Source organism: Panthera tigris, chromosome C1, assembly GCF_018350195.1.
Source record: "Panthera tigris isolate Pti1 chromosome C1, P.tigris_Pti1_mat1.1, whole genome shotgun sequence".
In the NCBI taxonomy this organism is placed as follows: Eukaryota; Metazoa; Chordata; class Mammalia; order Carnivora; family Felidae; genus Panthera; species Panthera tigris.
This window is the reverse complement of record NC_056667.1, coordinates 147,781,751-147,794,840: the sequence shown is the minus strand read 5'-3', so window position 1 is coordinate 147,794,840 and position 13,090 is coordinate 147,781,751. Positions and strand designations below refer to the sequence as shown.

The 13,090-nt window shown below is 36.1% G+C and overlaps 1 protein-coding gene across 2 annotated transcripts in view; it reads left to right on the top strand.

Annotated features, from left to right (window-relative positions):
* The window catches only part of BAZ2B (bromodomain adjacent to zinc finger domain 2B), a 433,092-nt gene that overhangs the window by 186,842 nt on the left and 233,160 nt on the right, over positions 1-13,090 (top strand). The window lies entirely within an intron of this gene.

The following is a 13,090-nucleotide window of genomic DNA, read 5'->3' as shown; positions in this document are numbered from 1 at the left end:
ATTAGAATCATTTTTTAAATTTAAAGCTTTATGCATTGTTTTGAGAACAAGGCTGGGTGACATTAATTCTGTGTATCATTGATAATATCACACATATAGATTGAAATTATGTCAGGACATAATTGGTTATGGAATAGATCACATACCTTAATTGTTGCTTGATAAATGCTGCCTGTGCATCACTGGATAGAACAGAGATCATGCCAAGTAATGTTAGGGGGTAGGTCACGAAAATCCTATAAGGAAAAAAATAGTAAATGGAATAATAAAATTCATTTACTATGGCAATAGTGAATTAAAATTATATCTAATATAACTTAGATATTGAAGTGGTGAAACTTATTAGGAGCGCTCATGTTCTTGCCCTCTTCCCCCAGCAAAGGCAGTATTATATTTGTTTCAAATTCCATCCATAAGAATCGCATTCTTAAGAAACTCAGAAGTGTTCTTTTCACCATCCTTCTTACCATAAATTTAAGCTTGTGACTGCATGTGGTTAACTAGCTTGATGGTCAGTATCTTCCATTCCTAGAACTTTAAAGAAAAGTGTTGCCTATTCAGACCAGAGTAATCCAGACACTGGAATAAAATCTTTGGTCACTATTGAAAGAGTCAAACTTAGCATTGCCTTTAAAGCTACAAATAAGAGCTATTAACTTTTTTTTTTTAAAGCTTTTAAGTCTGCATGGAGAACTCAGTGAGCATGCAAATATTATATGCTTTACTTTTTCAAGCTATAATCTATTTATTTGTTAGTTTCTTTTGAAATGTTTCAAGCTGTCTTAATATCCATCTTTTTTTTTCTAATTATTTGACAATTGCCAGTTTTTGTTGAAATGTTAAAACAATATGCCTCTTTATGGATACCAACTGTTCATTAACTAGGCAATACATTTGGTATTGAGGAAGAAGAAAATAAACAAGCAGTGCAAGGATTTGTGTTGATATTAGTAACTATTATACAGTAGTTCCATGTAATATGGAGATGTGTTTTCTGCCTCAAAGTAGTTTTTTAAATGTTTATTTATTTATTTTTGAGAAACAGAGAGCAAGTGAACAGGGGAGGGGCAGAGAGAGAGAGGGAGAGAGAATCCCAAGCAGGCTCCGTGCTGTCAGCACAGAGCCCGATGTGGGGCTCGAACCCTCGAGCTGTGAGATCATGACCTAGCTGAAATCAAGAGTCGGACACTTAACCAACTGAGCCATCCAGGCGCCCCTGTCCTAAAGTAGTTTTGATCTTCTATCTTCATTTGCACATATTATAATTTATTTTATTTTTTCACTCCTAATCTGACAACTGGTAATAGATGAAAATCCTTAAAAATTCATTGTGAACAAAACTTTACAACAAAATGATAAGTAAGCCAATTAAGGAATAGGCAAAGGATTCGAACATTTCTCCAAGAAGATGTACAAATGGCAATAAGCACGTGACAAAGTGCTCAACATCATTAGCCACCAGGAAATGCAAATTAAAGCTCTAATGAGATAATACTTCATATCTACTAAGATGACTATAAAAAATAATGGAAAATAACAAGGGTTGGCAAAGATGTGAAAAATTGAAAATCTCATGTACTGCTTGTGGGAATGTAAAATGCTACAGCTGTTTTGGTAAACAGTTTGGCAGTTAATAAGTTAAATATAGTCACCATATCACCCAAAATCTCTGTTTCTAGGTATTTATCTAAGAAAACTGACACTTTTTGTACACACAAAAATTTGTATATGAATGTTCATAGCATTATTTATAAGAGCCTAAAGGTAGATACAACCTAAATTCCTATTAACCAATGAATGGATAAAAAAAATGCACGTACAATTGACTATTATTAATACATATAAGAGAATGAAGTACCAATACATGCTATAGTATGGATGAGCCTTGGAAACAGTATGATAAGTGAAAGAAGCCACACAGTAGAGGTCAGATATTATATGATTCCATTTATGTGAAAATGTCCAGAATAGGCAAATTCATAGAGACAGAAAGTAGATTAGCGGTTGCCAAGGCCTGAGAAGGAGAGTGGGGAGGAGAATGGGCAATGACTGCTTAATTGGTATGGTGTTTCTCTGTGGGATGATGAAAATGTTCTGGAATTCAATAGTAGTTGTACAACATTGTGAATCTATTAACACCACTGAGTTATATACTTTGAAATGGTGAATTTTATGTTATGTGAATTTTATCTCAAGTTTAAAAATTAATTGTGATTTCTAACAATATATTTTGGGGAGGAATACCTGTAATAGGTAGAATACTGCTCTGGATATTCCATATCTTATCCTTGAATTAAAGTTGTGTGTGACATACTTGAACCCTGTTTAGCTGCTGAAAGACTCTTAAGTACTATGCCATTGGCCAGTCTGGGAGGAATGTTAAAGAAATCCTTGTTCAAAAATGATTAGTTATTGCTGGAATATTTTTGACAACTCAATAGAATGACTTTTCTTAGGTCTCAGTAACAAAAAGAGCTTTCTTCAAGAAAATGATTTAATTTTATGAGTACTGTGAATAATATAAATCAGTAAAAGCTGCCTATGACAGTCATTTCTTCTTTGCATTTGGCTATCAGGAAACTGAAACCCCTATCTCTTTGGTTGCCCCTTCCCCCTACCATAACTAAGAGTACAGGGCTTTGTGGCATGCATTTTTGAAACTAACTTTATTTTTGGCCTAATGTTATTTTTCTCTCAATTTCTTATTTTTATTTTGTTTATTATGTACGTAAGTGTATTATCTCATATCTTATGTTTTAACGGGACAGAATATAAAAATAAGAAGGAATAAAAAATCTTACAATTGGAGGGAAAAAAGCTTAAAATGCAAATGTGTTTGAATAACATATTAATTTACACTAATATGTCCTCAATGGTCTTTATAACTGTCGAATTCTTTTTATTTTAAGTTTTTATTTAAATTCCAGTTAACATGCAGTGTAACATTAGTTTCAGGTGTGCTAGATAGTGATTCAGCACTTCTGTACAACAGCCGGTGCTCATCACAGCCAGTGCACACTTTCATCCCCATCACCTGTTACAACTATCTAATTCTTAACTTTTTTAAGGAGGCAAGGGAACATTACAGAAAATAATGAGAAATGATGAAGATTTGTGTCAATGATTGATATGAGTATTGCTTTCTGTTTTGAGTAGAGTGGTGAGTTACAGAAGAGGGTGCTGGAAGTCCAAAAGTGGAAATGGGTCAATACAGAGAAGGAAAAAGGGAAAGTACAATGGAGATGTTTTTAAAAATTGCTGGCTTTACTCTTTATCTAATGTTGATCCTATTTAAGCCCCACTGTGCATAATCAAATAAAAGCTGTGTATGGCATTATTTTTAAATTGTGCAGCTGCATGTGTATAGCTTAGAAGGACATTGCTGTCACATCATAAAATGATCAACATTGCTTTGCATAATCTTTTTAGCATGACAGCCTCTATTATAAAATAATACTGTTTCTAAGGGATTTTTAATTTAATTATGTATATACTATATTCCCCTCTGATTTTCAATATAGTTTCCATATAATCCTTAGATTAGTTACATGTTGTATATTTATTATCTTTGCATTTCTAGCGGCAAAGGACAGATTTATGCATTTATTTGATGCTTAGTAATCATTGATTTTGCTTCTGTAATTTTCCCTATCATCATTCATTTTTTTTCTCATCTCATCAGCATATATACATGCTGTACTGTTCCCTCATTTTAATACAAAAGCATTTCAAGATCCCACATCCCTCTTTAGCTATAGTACTATTTCTGTAGAGTCCTTTATAGCAAAACTCCTTCAAAGAGTTGTCCGTATATGCCACTTGCATGGCCTCGTCACACTTTCTTTGCTTTACTTGTTTTATTTATGCTTTTGTCTTCATCACTCGACTGACAGCAGTCTTGTCATGGGCACCAATGAATTTCCCTCACTAAATCCCATGGTCATTTGTCAGCCCTCAGATTAAGTGTTGTCCAGCACCATTTGTCACAGTTCACTGTGTCTTCTCTCCTGAAACTTTTCACTTGCGTACTTAACGTTGCCAAAACCAAATTCTTGGTTTCTTAATACTGTCACCAACAACACCACCAAACCTATTCCTACCCTAGTGTCCTCCTCCTCAGTGTTTGGCAGCATTGTTCACCCAATTGGTCTAACCAAAACCTTGGAGTCATCCTTGACTGTTATGATGCTTTTTTTCTCAGTCCATCAGCGACAAATATCCAACTACTTCTACCATTGACATGGCTACCATGATTGTCATCTCATTTCCACAAACAGTTGTTCTCTAAATTGATCTCTGTGTTTTGATTAATCTCTCCCTCTCCTATCTCCAAGATTATTCTGTATAGAGTAATTAGGGTGTCTTTGCTTGTTTTAATCAGATCACTCCCTTAGTGAAAGCATCCCATGTGGCTTTCAGCACACCTGGAATAATATTCAGACTATTGCTGTTGCTTTTCAGGCCCTCTGTGATCTGCGCCTAACTCTCTTACCACTGACTTATAACTTACCGTGCACCAGCACTGTGCCTTCTTGTCATTTTTTTTTTTAATTTTTTTTTTTTAACATTTATTCATTTTTGAAAGACAGAGAGAGACAGAGTGCGAATGGGGAAGGGGCAGAGAGAGATGGAGACACAGAATTTGAAGCAGGCTCCAGGCTCCAAGCAGTCAGCAAGGAGCCCGATGCGGGGCTCGAACTCACAGACCGCAAGATCATGACCTGAGCCGAAGTCGGCCTCCCAACCGACTGAGACACCCAGGCGCCCCTCATTTTTTTAAAACACCTAAGCCTTTCCGCTTTAGGACCCTTGCACTTGCTATTGTCTCTACCTGAAGTGTTTCTTCTTACTGCATTCTGGTGTCTGGGCAGTAATCTTCTCTGAGAGGCCTTCCTTGCCACCACTCCATCTCTTTACCCTCCATTGTAGTACTTGTCACTATGAGAAAGGATAAAATTTGTCTTTTTTGTTGTTTTGTAGGCCTTTGCTATTTCTGCATAAGTTCTGTGAAGACAGAGATTTTGTATTTTTCACTGCCATATTTCCAGCACAGAGAAAACACTCAATAGTTAATGAACAAGTGAATTGCTTGATTTGATTAATGTTTTAATGTGTGTATTAGTGAAAGAAAAATTTTAAGATTGGTTTATGATTTATATAAGATTTCCACTTGTTAATTTTTTATTATTGTGGCAAAATATACATAACATTAAATTTAATGTTTTAACTACTTTTAAATATACAGTTCAGTGGCCTTAAGTACATTCACATTGTTGTGCAGTCATCACCACCATACATCATTCATCTTCCAAAATTAAAACTGTGTACCCATTAAACAATAACTTCCCATTTGCCCCTCCCCTAGCCCCTGGCAAATCACCATTCTACTTTCTGTTTTATGAATTCGACTATTCAGTGTACCTCTCATATATTGTCTTGTTGTGATTGGCTGTCTTAGTCCTGTTTGGATTACTATAACAAAGTACTATAGACTGGGTGGCTTATAAACAATAGAAATTTGTTTCTCACAATTTTGGAGGCTGGGAAGTCCCAAGATCAAGGTGTGGACAGCTTCAGTATGTGGTTAGGGCCTGCTTCCTGGTTCATAGATGGCTGTCTTTTTCTATAATTTCACATGGTGGAAGGAACAAGGAAGTTCTATGGGTTCTCTTCTATAAGGGCACTAATTCCATTCAGGAGGGTTCTGCTCTCGTGACCCAATCACCACCCCCCCCCCAAAATCCCCACCTTCAAATGCCATCACATTGGGGGTTAGATTTCAACAAATGAATTAGGGGACAGGGGATGGACACAACCCTTAAAATAAGTCAATAAGCATTGCCTTATTTCATTTAGCATAGTGTCTTTAAGATTCATTCAGACTGTGGCTGTTAAATGTTTGTAAGTTGCATTTTTTCATTAAGTACATGCAGTTAGATATATCAGTGCCTTATCCATGTCTTTCATCTGTGTATGTCTAAAAATTTTATAAGCATAATTAACTAAACTTCACAACCTTGGTGTAAAGTAGATAATTGTGCTATGGCAAACTAAAGTTGTGAGATTGCCCAAGGTATATAATAAATATATGCCAGAATTCTAAATGAAGATGAAGGTTATGTAATGTATTGTTGAAAGCAGTAGACCAGATTTCTTGTTAATGATGAAATCATTCAAGGTTTCTAAGAAAAAATAGCAGTAATAATTATTTAAACTCCCTTAACATTCATGGAAAAGTTTTAACAGAGGAAAATATATGCTATCTGAAACCTAGTTTTTGTTATTAGTGATAGCATGTTTAGTTATTGGATCTAATTTTTTTTAAGTTTATTTATTTTGAGAGAGAGAGTGTGGGGCGGTGGGGCGGGGGGTGTGCGGGCAGAGAGTGAGGGACAGAGAGAGAATCTCAAGCAGGCTTTGCATAGTCAGTGCAGAACCTGATGTGGGGCTCAAACTCACGAACCATGAAACCAGAACCTGAGCCGAAATCAAGTCAGATGCTTAACTGACTCAGCCACCTGGGCACCCCAAACTTATTTTTTTTAACTTGTTACATTGCTAACTGCCTCATCAGTCTTCATAGCCTGCATTGGATATTTGAAGGTTTGGATGGGAATAGTTTCATTTCAGTCTTTTAGCTATGGAACATGAAACCCTTAAAAAAAAAAAAAGCTGTGAACTTAGGTGCTTGTCTTAATTATTGGCTTGTTCAAGTGAGATGTTTCTGTTTTGCTTTTTTTAAAGGCTATCTTGTAAGTGGCAAATTTTCGATTGGCATTTGTTGAGAGGACTAAGATGCACTCTGATTTTGATAAAAAGTAAAATCTCCCCAGGGCGCCTGGGTGGCTCAGTCAGTTGGGCGTCCGACTTCGGCTGAAGTCATGATCTCACAGTCTCTGAGTTTGAGCCCCGCGTTGGGCTCTGTACTGACAGCTCAGAGCCTGGAGCCTGCTTCAGATTCTGTGTCTCCCTCTCTCTCTGCCCCTCCCCTGCTCATGCTCTGTCACTCTCTGTCTCAAAAAATAAATAAAAAACATTAAAAAAAAGTAAAATTTCCCCATAATTATATTCAGATAACATGTTTTAATTTGGTTAATAGTAATTCCTAAAAGCTTTGTCTCTTTGTGTTGCTACAATTTGAGTTGAATTTCCTAAAGAATTTAGAGATATAAAAGTACAGCCAAAACAGCATATAATTTTTCTCAAATGAAGCTCTTCTTTATGTTACTTCCCCCAAGTGATTAGTTCATTTTTGGATATTGTGTATATATTAACCTCAAGAATGTTTCAATACCGACTAGCAGTCTACCACTTTCTTCCTCTGCTGGGTGACCATTTATGGCTCTAAAGCAGAAACCTATGAACCAGTGAGTAAAGATTTTGAGAAGTGCTAATTAGTGTTGAAAGAGTGGGGTGGTAAAGTTGGGGAAACCATGCAGCTTACATATACTTACATTTTTAAAATATTTCACCAAGTCTAACAGCCGGTTGTGCTTCATTTGCCTGGTTTTTATTATCAACAGAATTACGAGCTGTAGGGAAACTTCATGTAATCGGGCTTATGTTAGTTGTTTAAAAATTTTGTGAGTTGACTGGATTAAAACTTTTCTAGAGAAGTTTCAATCATACATAACAATAAGGACAAACATTTCAAATAAAGTAATTCGTTTTGAGGGGGTGATAGTTTTGTGTGTGTGTGTGTGTGTGTGTGTGTGTGTGTGTGTGTGTGTTTTGCAGTAAGGAAGGTGAAATTATTGATACATTTTAGTAAGTTATGGAAATGTAAATTTGTTTTATAAGAAATGTGAAATCATTGACCATACAAGAAGTGCTTTTTAAATGACCTTTGTTTTATTTGGTTTTATCTCAAGTAGTAGTACTGACAATGAGTTGTTTAATTGAAGAGAGTAGTGACTTGGAGAGGGTGCCGAAAAGTTAGAATCCTGGTAATTCATTTTTAAGGCTTTAAAAGATTATATATGCTTTTTTGTTTTTGCTTTTGGTTTTGTTTAACATTTAAGGAAGCTCTCTTAAGGGAAATCTCACTTCGGCTCTACGTTGTATATGACAAAGTGAGAGGTTTTAAACTGAAAAACTGTAATTTGCTTTATTCCTAGCCTTCATCACTTTCTAACTTTCTGAGTTTCTCTGGTGTAGATAGGGGCCTTCTGATTCTAACAGCAGGGATTGAAATAATCAACAGCAGGTATTGAATTAGAGGTCTACTTAACCTACCAGAAAGCCTGATGAGATCTCCAAAGCCAAACAGTGCCAGCATATAGAACCTAGGCATTAATAATCTTGCTTTTATTGATCAAAAAATTATAAACATTCGGGGCATCTGGGTGGCTCAGTCGGTTAAGCATCTGACTTTGGATCAGGTCATGATAACGCGGTTCATGAGTTCGAGCCCTGCATCAGGCTCTGTGTTGACAGCTCAGAACCTGGAGACTGCTTGGATTTCTGTGTCTCCCTCTCTCTCTGCTCCTCCCCCACTCATGCTCTGTCTCTCTTCCAAACTAAATAAACATTAAAAAAATTACAACAGTCAAAATAAAAACTGATGACTTTGAATTGGTGAACCTGTAGGACTCTTTCTTTCAGTTCTGTAAGTTGTGTGAACACTTTATTTCAGGGAGCCTGTCAGTTGTCAGTTTTAAGGATAGGAAGTTCCATCATTTTTACTAATTCCAGTGTATTTTAGCATGGATTAATGTGCAGTTGCAGGATAATTACAGCTACTGCCTTCATATTCTCTGTGAACAGCAAGGAAAGAAGCACATCAGGTATTTTACTGCATGCCCTGCTTAGACGCAGTTGAAACCGAGGACAGGAGCCATTCAGTGAATGCGATGCACCAAAAATACTGCTTGGATTGGAATCCATATTTATTCACGCTTCCTGTTTTCCTTTCTTTTTCTACCTTGGGTGTAGAAATCAGGAAAACAACTTTTAGCCCGGATACCAGTGTTTGTACAGATCAGGAAATTATTTCTATCACTTTATTTGCATGTAAAGTAAAAGTAAATATCTAAATTCATCAGTGCCTATCCAACTTGAGAAAGCTGCTTAACGAAGTTTATATTAATGTTATATAATGTCTATTTTTTTTAACTTTATTTTTTAATTAATTATTTTGAGAAAGACAGAGACAGGGTGGGCAGAGAGAGGGGGAGAGAGAGAATTCCAAGTAGGCTCCAAACTGTCAGCACAGAGCCTGATGAGGGGCTTGAACTCATGAACTGTGAGATCATGACCTGAGCCTAAACAAAGAGTCAAATGCTTAGTTGACTGAGCCACCCAGGTACCCCTAATGTCTTCTATTTCTATACTCACTTTAGACTAGATAGCAGGCTTTTTTCATATACATTATATTACATGCTCAGTAAAAACTTTTTTTTTTAAAGTATGTTTATTTATTTTTGAGAGAGAGAGAGAGTAAGTATTTGAGTTGGGGAAGGGCAAGAGAGAGGAAGAGAGAGTATCCCAAGCAGGCTCTACATTGTCAGCTCAGAGCCTGATGCAGGGCTCGAACTCACAAACTGAGATTGTGACCTGAGCCAAAATCAAGAGTTGGACACTTAACTAACTGAGCCACTCAGGTGCCCCTACATGCTTAGTTAAAATTTTTGTCTTGCTATTAAGGCTTGCTCATTGTTTTTCTTAAAATAATAAACAAAAACAGTTGATAGCAAAAGAGTTTGTAAGGATCAAGACTATCAAAGTTGTTAATAAAATAAATTTCTTTTTTTCCCTATCTTCTGTTGAGGTTTTAGTTATAATAGTACATGTTCTACCCAGCTGAACAAAGTAAAGTAAATTGAAACTTTTAAATAGCAGGCAATATCAGTGCAATCTGAAAATGTTTAGAATACAGTTCTCCAAAACCCAAGACTGTTTCCTTGTATAAGCCCTATGATACATTAAGGATGGTAAAATAAATCTTTCTTTTTTCCCCCCACCAAACATAAACTTGAAAGTTACTCAAAGATAAAATAGTTCCCCTCCAAATTTGGAGCAATTTTTCTGAAATGAACATACCCTATACAACACAGTTGAGGGTTTTTTTTTTCCATTTCTTTTTATTTTTTTAAATTTTTTTATGTGTATTTATTTTTGAGAGAGAGGGAGAGACAGAGTGTGAGCAAGGGAGGGGCAGAGAGAGAGGGAGACACAGAATCTGAAGCAGACTCCAGGCTCTGAGCTGTCAGCACAGAGCCCGAACTCACGAACCATGAGATCATGACCTGAGCCGAAGTCAGAAGCTCATCCGACTGAGCCACCCAGGCTCCCCTTTTTCCATTTCTAAAAACTAGAGAAAAACATTTTCAAATATTTAGAAGAATCACTTACAGTTCAGTCTTGATATGGTGCTCTAATATGGTAGCCGCTATCTACCAGTGGTTATTTAAATCTAAATTAAAAGTAATTAAAATTAATTAAAATTTAAAAGTCAGTTGCTTAGTCATAGTAACAATATTACAAGTGCTCAATAGTCACATTTGGCTGTGGGCTAGGTATTGGACAGCACAGATACTGAACATTCCCATCATTGCAGAAAGTTCTATTGCACAGCACTGGATAAAGTATTCCATTGGTGGTGATGACATTTTTACCAGTTTCCTCAGTAGTTTCCTCGTATTTACAAGTATTTTGTCCTTACCTTCTAAAAAAAGGTATTATTATCAAAGGCTGTGGATTTTTTTTTTTTACTTATCAAATAATTTCCCTAATTAAAAAAATAATGGTCAGGATTTGAAATAGCTAGATGATGGTAGAAACATGTTTAGATTTTTAAAAAAGTTTTTGGTAAACCTTAAAAGTACATGCCAAAAGATGTGTAGTTGTGAATCTTTAGAAAGAGAATGATAGAAGCAGGCTTTCCATGTGTGCAGTCTAAGACTGCCAAAACTGAAACGGCCTACAAGTAGCCGTTTCTTCTCTTGTTTTTTCTTTTTCTTTCCTTTTCTTTTCTTTTTTTTTCTTTTTTTCTTTTCTTTTTTTTTTTGAGAGAGAGCGCATGTGTGCACACAGGGGAGGGTCAGAGGGAGAAGGGAAGATGTGGGGCTCAGTCTCACAACCCTGAGATCATCACCTGAGCTGAAATCGAGAGTCAGATGCTGAACCAACTGAGCCACTCAGGCTCCCCATGTGAAATTATTTTTCTTACGTAAATTTTAGAAATAATTCTTTAGGGGCACCTGGGGGGCTCAGTCGGTTAAGCGTCCGACTTCAGCTCAGGTCATGATCTCGCAGTCTGTGAGTTCGAGCCCCGCCGTTGGGTCCTCTGCTGGCAATTCGGAGCCTGGAGCCTGCTTTGGATTCTGTGTCTCCCTCTCTCTCTGCCCCTCCCCAACTCATGCTCTGTCTCTCTCACTCTCAAAAATGAATAAATTTAAAAAAAAAAAAAAGGAAATATTTTTTATTGTATGAACCACACCTTGAAAACAGCATAGAACACAGCAAAAACATTAAATATTTAATGACTATTGTTTAAGTGAATTTTAGAGTTAAGCAGCATATATTTCTATCTTCAGTTTGAGTGAAGGGAGAAAAAGTAGGTATTGTATCCATTTATTCCTTTGAATCTTTTCAATACGCTGGGTAGGGATAGGAATCCTTACTTTGTGTATGTTGAGACTTTTGTGGTGCTGTCAGGTGAAGGTTAAGACTTGAGTGTGTTAAAATCAATTATATAAAGAAAGACTGTGTTTGGGGGCAGAAGAAGAGGAAAAATAAAGACAGTTATATGCTAATTACTTGAAAAATGTTTATATAATTGTATATCTTGACTTATCCCACAGTTTAACACTGGCAGGTGTTTTCTGGGGGTAAATTTGGTTGAGATTTTCTGTGCATATTTACTGGAATGGTGACTTGTGGAGAAAAAGCACATAACCAATATATTAGTTGACTTATGTTTTCATAAAATTTAATATTACTTTTTATATATGAATATGCATTGAATATATTTCCTAGTTTCAAGATGAGTTTAAAGAACTACCTTTCCTTGTAAAAGCCACTTAGGGTTTGTATGAGAAGCTTTAAGGTTTGTCTGATTTTATCTGGTGTTATTTTAATTTCATGTATTTTTTTTTTGCATTTGCAAGTACCCAGTAAAACGTATATATTTTTTAAGACACTTTTTTTTAATGTTTATTTATTTTTGAGAGAGAGAGAAATAGAGATAGAGTACAAGTTGGGGAGGGACAGAAAGAGAGGGGAGACACAGAATTCAAAGTAGGCTCTAGCTCTGAGCTGTTAGCTCAGAGCCTGATGTGGAGCTTGAACCCACAAACCATGAGATTATGACCTGAGCTGAGGTTGGATGGTCAACAGACTGAGCCACCCAGGCGCCCCTACTAGTTCTTTATAGATAGTCTTAATTACCTTGTCTTTTTTCCCCCAAGAAATAAAAAATAAAATGGAACATTTATCTTTTATTCAATCACAAATATTGTTTGAATGTAACTTTAAAAAAACTTTAATACCTTTTTGAATTACAGAGTTTTATAGAAAGTATAATTGCTTCTTTCATAAGACTTTTTGTGTTGACACATTATCATCACAAGACTGTCTTGGTTTTGGTTTTGTTTGTTTGTTTAAAGTGGGGCTTGGACTCAGGACCCTGAGATTAAGAGTCAGTTGCTCTACTGACTGAGCCAGCCAGGCTCCCCATAAGACTGCTTTTTATATTGATTTAAGTTGAGAGCATAATGCTAGGAAGTAGCTCCTTGAAGGCAGGTCTTTGGATACAGAGGGTAATGTGTTTGTTGGCAGAATGGAATGGATGAAAGGTGTGAGATAAAAAAGGAACCAAGGGAAACTCAGTTCTGTGTACTTGGACAAATCATGTATACTGTCTACCATCTATTTTCCATGAGTGTATAATAAAAAATATCTCTTTCCCACTACTTTGAAGGAATTGTTATGAGGATCTGATGAAATATTATATGAAGGCCCGTTATGAATATTAGAACACCATAACATTGTGTTATTTTTAACATGAAACATTTAAAAGCTTGCCTGGGGCACCTGGGTGTCTCTGTCAATTAAGCGTCCAACTTTGGCTCAGGTCATGATGTCACAT